The sequence below is a fragment of the Narcine bancroftii genome, chromosome 9 (genome assembly GCF_036971445.1).
Source record: "Narcine bancroftii isolate sNarBan1 chromosome 9, sNarBan1.hap1, whole genome shotgun sequence".
Classification (NCBI taxonomy): Eukaryota; Metazoa; Chordata; class Chondrichthyes; order Torpediniformes; family Narcinidae; genus Narcine; species Narcine bancroftii.
In genome coordinates, this window is record NC_091477.1 from 57712424 (window position 1) to 57722777 (window position 10354).

Here is a 10354-nt window from a genome sequence, read left to right on the forward strand (position 1 = left end):
GCGAGAACACAGCCTTGCTTCATGCCATTGTTAATGGAGAAGGGTTCAGAGAGCTCATTGCTGTATCTGACCCGACCTCGTTGGTTTTCGTGCAGTTGGATAATCATGTTGAGGAACTTTGGGGGACATCCGATGCGCTCTAGTATTTGCCAAAGCCCTTTCCTGCTCACGGTGTCGAAGGCTTTGGTGAGGTCAACAAAGGTGATGTAGAGTCCTTTGTTTTGTTCTCTGCACTTTTCTTGGAGCTGTCTGAGGGCAAAGACCATGTCAGTGGTCCCTCTGTTTGCGCGAAAGCCGCACTGTGATTCTGGGAGAATATTCTCGGCGACACTAGGTATTATTATATTTAGTAGAATCCTAGCGAAGATTTTGCCTGCAATGGAGAGCAACGTGATTCCCCTGTAGTTTGAGCAGTCTGATTTCTCGCCTTTGTTTTTGTACAGGGTGATGATGGTGGCATCACGAAGATCCTGAGGCAGTTTACCTTGGTCCCAACAAAGCTTATAAGGCACTGGTAAGACCTCACTTGGACTATTGTGAGCAGTTTTGGGCTCCTCATTTAGGAACAAATGTGCTGATGTTGGAAAAGGCCTAGAGGAGGTTCACTTGGGTGATTCTGGGAATGAAAGGATTATCACATTGTGAGCATTTAACAGCTCTTAACCAGTACTCTTTGGAATTTAGGAAAATTGGGGTGAGATCTCATTGAAACATTTTGGATGTTTAAAGGCTTGTAGAGAGTAGTTGTAGGAAGGTTATTTCCCATGGAGGGAGAATCTGGAACAAGAAGACTCAACTTCAGGATTGAAGGGTGTTCGCCTAGAACATAGATGAGTAGGAATTTCTTCAGTCAGAGGGTGATAAATCTGTGGCATTTGTTGCCACAGGCTGTTATGGAGGCCACGTCATTGGGTGTATTTAAGGTAGAAACTGATAGGTTCTTTATTCACCAGGCCATCAAAGGTTACAGGGAGAAGGTTGGGCAGTGGGGCTGAGTGGGAAAATGGAGCAGCTCGTGATTAAATGATAGGACAGACTGAAGGGCTGAATGGGCTATTTCTGCTCATAAGTCTTATGGTCTTACAGAAATTGCTTTCCAAAATTTCAAATAATTAAAGGTCACAACTGCATTGCACCATACTCTTTGACCTGAGTAACTGGTTTCTGCTTAATTGTTGCTTAATTTCCAGCTTTTGTCATCTTAGCTTCAGCTTCTTCTTTCATTGAGTTAGTCTTTGTTTTCCTGGGTCCTGGTGGAGTATCAATTGATTTTTTTTCCCACAAAGAGGCCATAAAATTCAGATCAACAACACATTGCATTAGTAGTTTATCATCCTAGCTTGTTATAATTTAGATCAACTTGGTCACTTGGAGAATGTGCAAACTCTATGCAGAGAACATGGGGTTCCCTGAAGGAATGTAGGATTAAGTACAAAAGTTCAAAGTTCAGTTATATTGTCAGAGCACATATGTGACATCACATACAACTTTGAGATCTTTTACCTGTGGGTCAGGCAGAATTTCTACTTAAGGGTTGAGCAAAAAAAAAACTGCACTCAAAATATGTATACAAGAGAGAAATGTAAACAAAGAAAGAAACATAAGCAAACTGACTCTGACAGCAGCATTCCAGATAGATTTTATAGATGGTGGGGAGTTTTGCCTGTCATGTATTGGGTTGTGTCCTCTACCTTTGGCAAGGCTTTTTGCTCAGTGGTATTGGTGTCCCCATATCAGGCTGCGATGCAGCCTTCTGGAGAAGTTGGCCAAAGTTTTTGATGACATTCCAAACCAACACAAACTCCTGAGGAAGTAGAGCCACTGATGTGCTTTCTTCACAATCATATTAGTGTGTTGGTAGTAGATAGTAGCTCCCAGGATTTTAATTACTCACCCTTTCCACCTCTGATCCCAATGATCACTGGATCGCACATCCTAAAATCCTCGATTTCGGAGACATTGTTGTCTCCCTCCTGTATGCTGACTTAGTCCCTTCTGACCTGCTACGTAAATACTCAAAATAGAAAATACTTAAAAGATTCCATTTTATTTCAGAATGGTTTAAAATCAACAAAAGGGTACCCCTTCTAACCTTGTATATAATTCAACAGATCATTTAAAATTTAAACCCTTGGTTAGTCTAATTGCTGTTAATACATTTCCTTTGAAAAGTTGTGTCTCATCTTTTGACTGAAATTTCTGTATCTTAGAACATAGAAAAATACAGCACAATACAGGCCCTTCAGCCCATAAAGTTGGGCCAACCTATTTAAATCTGCTCAACATCAATCTTAAAAATATCTTTGGTGGCATCGCCCCCAGATGCCACAATTTTGCTTTCCAGCAACCCCTTTGAAGTTTTTCCTTAGATGTCTCCTCGAAATCCATTTTTCTTTACACATCTCCATGACTTGGGTGTTCTCTAGCTCCCATCTCTGTGAAAGCCAAGAATTGTGGTATCACAATAAAATTATCTTAATTTGATCTGATTATTAAGTCATTTTTTTTAAACAAGAATCTGAAACCAGAACCAGGACAGTCCACTATCACATTGGGTGTTCAGCAATCCACAAGAAGTAATTGGACTGCATCATAAGACCAGCCATTCATTAAAATTTTGCTTTTGTTTACACACCTTTTTGAATTTGGCACCCCATCCATCTGTTTCGAAGGCCACCGTCAGATCATCTTTCAAGTGTGTGAACCCTCACAGGGCATCAGGCTCTGATGGTGCTGAAAATCTGTGGCAACGAGCTGGAGTTTTTGTAGGCATTTTCAATCTCTCACTGTTCCAGTCATAGGTTCCCACCTGCTTCAAAAAGACACTAATTATACTGGTGCCCAAGAAGCTGCCTGCAATGTGCTGCCTCAATAATTAGCACTCACATCTACTGTAATGAAATGCTTTGAGGTTGGTCATGGCCTGAATTAATTCGTACCTAACAAAAATCCTGGACCCACTGCAAATCTGCCGACCACCATAATCGTTCCACAGCAGATTCAAACTCAATGGCTCTCTATGCAGCCTTAGATCACCTGGACAACAGCAATATGTACATCAGGCTGTTTTTCAATGATTGTAGCTCAGCTATCAACACCATCGTACCCTTAGAACGGGTCAGCAAGCTTCAAAACCTGGGCCTCTGCACCTCTCTCTTCAAATGGATCCTTGAGTTCCTCATTGGAAGACCAAAGACAGTGCGGATTGGTAACAATGTCTCCTCCTCACTGACAGTTAACACAGGCGCACCTCAAGGATGCGTGCTTACCCCAATGCTCTACTCTCTCTACACCCATGACTGTGTAGCTGGGCACTGGCTGTGTACCCTATTTATGCCTCTCATAATCTTGTAGATGTCTATTTCATCTCATCTCATCCTTCTACACTCCAAAGAGAAAAGACCTATCTCTGCTAACCTTGCCTCATAATAGTTATTTTCAAATCCAGGCAACATCCTGGTAAATCTCCTCTGTACCCTCTCCATGGCTTCCACGTCCTTCCTATAATGAGGTGACCAGAATTGAACACAATACTCTTTTAAGTGTAGTCTCACCAGAGATTTGTAGAGTTGCAACATGGCCTCTCTGCTCTTGAACTCAATCCCCCATTAATGAAGCCCAGCATCTCATAGACCTTCTTAACTATCCTATCAACCTGTATGGCAACCTTGAGGGATGTATGGATTTGGACCCAAGGTCCTTCTTTTCATCCACATTCTTAAGTATTTTCTTAAGTCCCTAGTATCTGTACTCATCCTTTTGGTTTGTCCTTCCAAAATGCATCACCTTACTTATCTGGATTGAACTCCATCTGCCACTTCTCTGCCCAACTCTGCATCCTGTCTATATCCTCTTGTAACCTTCAACAACCTTCAGCTCCATCCACAACTCCTTCAACTTTCATGTCACCTGCAAACTTATTGACACATCCTTCTGTCTCCTCATCCAAGCCATTTAGAAAAATCACAAAGAGCAGGGGTCCCAGAACAGATCCTTGTGGCACTCCACTAGTCACTGACCTCCAGGCAGAATACTTCCTTCCACTACAACTTTCTGCTTTCCAGTGGTATATTTTACCAAGATAAAATGGTGCTCTAGGGGAAGCACTGACATTGCCCTCCCCATTAAAAAAAACACAAAAACCTGCTACACACCAAATGTGCCACCTGACACACAATCAGCAGCTGATCATGTACTGTCATGGGGTGACCAGTGGGGGCTGGGACTGTCAGCTGGTGGCCAGCAGGACGTCAGAGAACAGCTGGCAGGGCCTTCAGCAGGCGGTCGGCGGCAGAGCCTTCAGTGGGCAGTTGGTGGCAAAGCCATCAGCAGGAGCCAGTAGGTTTGTGAGGTATGACCTTCCCTTCTGACTATTCTTGAGTAGGGTGAAGTAAATCACAAAAACCTTTAAACACCGTGGTTGAAGTAAAAACACAAAATGCTGGAGAAGCTCAGCAGGTGAAACAGTGTCCTTTATGTAGCAAAGGTAAAGATTCATATCCGATGTTTCGGGCTTGAGCCCTTCATCGAAGTATGAGAAAATGCCACAGATATCCGAACAAAAGAGTGGAGGGGGGGAAAATCCAGGAGAGACATAGAGAAAGGAGAGAGGGGACAGCATGAATGAGGGGTAGGAGGGATAGCTTGGTAGGTGGATTAACTGGAAAGATAGATAAGGGGGAGAGGAAAGAAAAGGAGAGCAGGTTTCGTGGAATGTAGTTCATGCCATCTGGCTGGAGAGTGACCAGATGGAAAATAAGGTGTTGTTCCTCAAATCTGCAGGTGGTCAGGGTAGGAGTAGGATGGTCCTTGAGTAGACAGTATTTCTCCAAATGCTCATAGATCATATCCTTAAGAATCCTCCCCAACAGTTTGCACACCACTGATGCAAGACTCACCTATCTATAAATCCCAGGATTCTCCCTATTACCTTTTTTGAACAAGGGGACAACTTTTGCCATTCTCCAATCCTCTGGCAACCCCCTCCTCCAGCATGGCCAAAAAGGACTTAAAGATCATAGCTATTGCACCAGTTAGATCTTCCCTCACTTCCCATAGCAACTTGGGGTATATTATGTCTGGCCCTGGGGGCCTATTAATCTTGATGTTTTTAAGAAGATCCAACACTTCATCTTCCTTAATCTCCACACCGTCCAGCACATAAACCTGTTCTATTCCATCCTCCAAGTTCCTTTTCACTTGTGAATCCTGATGCAAGGTATTCATTTAGGACCTCCTCTGCATCAGGAATTTTTCACCTCCTTTATCCTTTAGCAGCCCCACTGTCATCCTTCCATTCTTCACATACACTTAGAACACCTTGGAGCTCCCTTTAATCCTACATGCCAAAGCCTTCTCGTGCCCCCTTTAAACTCTCCTGTCCTTTTTTAAGCTCCTTCCTGGCTACCATACTTCTCATGAGCCCTTCCTGTTTCCTATATCTAATGTATCCTTTCTTCTTCCTCTTGAGTAGCGGCCTCGCCTGCTTCATCAACCACAGTTCCCTTTCTCCTGTCCCGGTGGGACAAACTTATTCTGAACCCAACACAAGTGGTCCATAAACTTCCTCCACATTACATCAGTTTCCAATTTACTCTTGCTAGTTCCTGCCTCATCCCCTCATAATTAGCCCTTCCCCAGTTAACCACTTTCCCATTTTGATTGTTTTTATCCTTTACCTTTTTTTAAAACTTTATTTATTGAAGAATCATTAATAGTAATACAAAATACATTCCATGAAGAAAATTTTATATAAGTATATATAAATAAATAAATGAATAAATAAACCTAGTCACCCCCACCCCCCCAATCAGCCAACTCTCTTAAGGAAAGCTAAAACTATATAAACAGAAACTAAAAGTATATAATAAATCAAAATATATCTAAATGTATATATTCCAAATATGGTAACCACTTATTAACAAAAAAATAATAATTGTCATGTAGATTAAATGTAATTTTTTTCCATAACAATACAAGCTTTCAATTCATTATACCATTGCATTATATTAATCACTATATTATCTTTCCATGTACTTGCCACACATTTTCGAGCTTCAGACAATGCTAAATATATAAAAGTAATTTGAAATTTATCCAACCCTAATCCCCTTAAAGGAATCATATAACACATTAAAAAATAAATGGATCTAATGGTAACTTAAAATTATATAATTTTTCCAAAATTAACTTAATTTCATCCCAAAATGGTTGTACATGCACACAAGACCAAACAGCATGTAAAAAAAGTTACAGTACATACACCACATCTAAAACAAAAATCCAAATTAGTAAAACCATATTTTTTCAATTTCTCTGGTGTTAAATACAACTGATGTAGAAAGTTATAATTAACCATTCCATACCGCACATTTGTCAATTTAGTAACACTATCATGACACGTATCTGCCCAGTAGTCTTCAGGAAAAACAAAAGCTAAATCTTTTTCCCATTAGACTTCTCCCATTCCGACTTATCCATATTGTCTTGTAATACTTGGTACATAACAGAAATATAACCCCTTTTTGGTATAGAAGAAATCAAAGACTCAAATTCTGTTAATACAGGCAAAATCATCTCTCTACCAAACATATTTTTCACCAAAGATCGAAGTTGATAATAAACAAATAAAGAATTTTCAGCAATATCGAAATGCTCTTTCAATTGATTGAAAGAAATAAACTGTCCTTCTACAAAACAATCCTGAAATGTTTTTATACCCTTAGAATCCCAACTCTTTAAGTGACTATTAAACATTGAAAAAGAAATAAGCTGATAATTATACAATTGGAGTTAAAATTGACAATTTACCTTTTAATCCTAAAATCTTATTTTTTTTATCCATAATTTTAATAAATGTTTTAATATCAGCATATTATATTCCCTCAACAAATTTACATTCCATTGAAATATAAATGGATACACCTCGACTTCAGAAATACAGGCCATCTCAACTTTAGCCTAACTCAGGGGCTGGTCCAAATCCATCAATCTACTAATAAATTTCAACTGGGCTGCTTCATAATAATTTTGAAAATGAGGTAATTGAAGCCCACCTAATGCATATTTCCAAGTAAGTTTATATAATGCTACTCGTGGTAATTTACCTTTCCATAAAAATTTTCTCGTAACTTTATTTAAATCCTGAAAGAAACTCTTTGGAAGAGAACACGGTATTGATTGAAATAAATATTGAATACGAGGAAAAATATTCATCTTAATACAATTAACTTTACCAATGAAAGTTAATGGAAGATCTTTCCACTTAATTAAATCTGCTTTAATCTTTTTTAATAATGGAACATAATTTAACGTATAAAGATTGATACTCAGTATTTACAATTATTCCTAAATATTTAATTTTATCAGACCATTTTAATATACTCTGAATAATCTCCTTCTCTGACTGGTAAAAATTCACTCTTATCCCAGTTAACTTTATATCCAGATAATGTTCCATATTTTAATAAACATTCCCGTAAATGTGGCAATGATTGTTCTGGGTTTGTTAAATATATCAAAACATCATCAGCAAACAAATTAATCTTATAATCTTCATCCCTAACTCTCATCCCCCTTATCTGTTCATTCTTCCTTATTGTTTGAGCTAACGGTTCAATATCCAATGCAAACTGAGCAGGTGACAATGGACAACCTTGTCGAGTTGAACGCATCAATTTAAACAATGATGAAACTTGACCATTTGTCACCACCCTAGGAATTGGGTTCATATGTAAAGCTTTAACCCAACCAATAAAAAAAGGCCAAATTTATACTTCTCCAATACTTTAAATAAAAAATCCCATTCGACCCTATCAAAGGCTTTTTCCACATCAAGCGTAACTATGCATCAATGCATCAACCAAACTAATCAATTGAAGAATATTATCTGAAGCATTTCTATTTTTAATAAAACCTATTTGATCAACATATAGAAATTTAAGTAAATATTTAGCAAGTCGATTTGCTAACACTTTTGCTATTATTTTATAATCCACATTAAATAAAGAAATAGGTCTATATGAAGACACTTTCAACGGCGCTCTATCTTTTTTTGAGATTACAGTAGTTAAAACACTAGACCAAGATTCTGGTAATTCATACTGTTCAGTTACTTGTTGTAATACCTCCCCAAACACCAAAGACAAATCTTCATAAAAAGTTTTATAAAATTCCACTGAAAACCCATCATCGCCTGGTGACTTCCCATTGGACATTTCCAACACAGCCGCCTTATTCTCTAATTCTGTAAATGGAACTTCCAAATCCATAACATCCTCCTCTTCTAATGCTGATGTTAACTTAGATAAACAAGAATCAATAGAACCACTATCCTGTTTCCCCTCAGAAGTATATAATTTTTTATAAAATGAATAAAACTGGTCATTAATTTCCTGAGGTTTATAGGTAACTGTTGAATTCTTTTTTAACACCATTAATAATCCATGAAACCTATTTCTTCTTTAACTGCGATGAAAGTACCTTATGTGCCCTCTCACCCAACTCATAATAACACTGCTTAGATCGATTAATTAAACATTCAAATTGATAAGTCTGCAACATATTATAACACAATTTCAATTTAGTCAAAGCCACTTTTTAAAAAATCTTCTGTCACTTCCTTCTGAAATTTATTCTCCAATTCATCAATTTGCTTTTCTAATTCAAAGCTTTCTGCCATATACTGCTTCTTAACTTTAGTGGTATAACCAATAATCTGTCCTCTTAAATAAGCTTTTAACACATCACATAACACAAAATGACTTTTTACTGAATTAACATTTTCAGAAAAAAAGTAATCTGTTCTTTAACAAAAATAACAAATTCTGTTTTTTTCAACAACATTGTGTTAAATCTCCTTCTAGAAGATGAACGTACCACTTGTGAACTTAAGAAAAATATAATAAAAAATGATCTGATATAACCCTACTTTTATATTCTGCTTGTGATACCCTTCCTTGTAAATGTGCCGATACTAAAAAAAAAATCTATTCTAGAAAATGAATCATGTCAAGACGAATAACAAGAAAAATCCTTCTCTGTAGGATTAACCCTTCTCCAAATATCCACCAAATTTAAATCCTTCATCAAGGCCCCAATTTGTATCGCCATCTTTGATTTCTTTATAATTTTTGGGGATCTATCCAACAAAGACACAATTAAAATCCTGCCCCCACTAAAATATTTTCATTAGCTTGATTTAATAACAAAAAATCATCTGAAATAAAACACTCATTAACCACGTTAGGTCCATAAACATTAAGCAAAGTCCAAGATTCAGTAAAAATTTTACAATTCACCTTTCACCAATTGTATTCACCAATTCTACCCTTCCAGCATTCCCTTACATAGTTTGCAACTCAAAAGACAAATTCTTATGAATTAGAATTGCTACACACCTTACCTTAGAATTAAATGAAGAAAAAAACACATGCCCAACCCAATTTCTCTTCAATTTCAAATGTTCTTTTTCAGTCAAATGTGTTTCTTGTAAATAGGCAATATCAATTTTAATTTTTTTGATATAAGGCAAAACTGGCTTTCGCTTAATCGGATTATTTAACCCCTGAACATTAAAAGTTGCAAATTTCAAATTAGACATCCTTACAAACTAACAATATAATCACTTACTACAAAATATCGCTCACCTTCTAGGAAATGAAAACCACTCTCCCTTTTTTAAAAAAAAAGAAAATATATATAGAAAAATTTTAATTATCCCCCCCCCAAAAAAAAACACTACCCAAAGGTAGTAATGCCTTAAAAAACTGTGTGTGGTAAACCCCACTGGTGGCAGATGACTATCAAAGATTTCAGTCCTATCCACCCCTCCCCAGTCAGAAATATATCATTCACATTAATACAATTCAATACTGTAAATATATTCAACCCAATGACTCCATTCCCAATGATTGTTCTGGATCGTCAATGTCAATAAGACTTTGTGTTAAAACCTCTTTCTTTCCATTTTTTCCATTCTGCCAATTTTCATTTCCACTCTTTTTGGGCGACAATGGTGAAACTATTCCACGACCTCGTAAATCCTGTAATAAATTAGCAAAAATTAATGCACCATGATCATTCTCAAAAAATTGAGATTTAAAGTTACCATAAAATACTTTTAACACACAGGATGTTGAAAAGCAAATTATATTAAATTCCTGTCATTACCTAATCACTTCTTGACTCAAATCTACGTAAAAAAATACTCTGTTATTTTGAATCATCAATGGAGGTTGACTTTGTCTTGCCTTCTGTACTGCCAATTATAATATAATTACTCTGTCTTGATAGTTCAGGCACTGAACTATTGGTTATCGGTTTCTTTCGTAATGCTCTATGTGCCCTCTCCAAT

At 37.3% G+C, this 10354-nt stretch overlaps 1 long non-coding RNA gene across 2 annotated transcripts; it reads right to left on the minus strand.

Moving 5' to 3' along the window:
* Positions 1–2028: 2028 nt before the first annotated feature.
* On the minus strand, positions 2029–10038 carry LOC138743678 (uncharacterized). 2 transcript variants are annotated; one of them, XR_011345003.1, is made up of 3 exons: positions 9954–10038; positions 2636–2809; positions 2029–2435 (listed from the first exon to the last, which is right to left on the minus strand). It is a non-coding gene; the product is annotated as an uncharacterized lncRNA (long non-coding RNA). The 2 variants fall into 2 exon arrangements; XR_011345004.1 differs by having other exon boundaries at positions 2636–2812.
* Between the last annotated feature and the right edge of the window lie 316 nt (positions 10039–10354).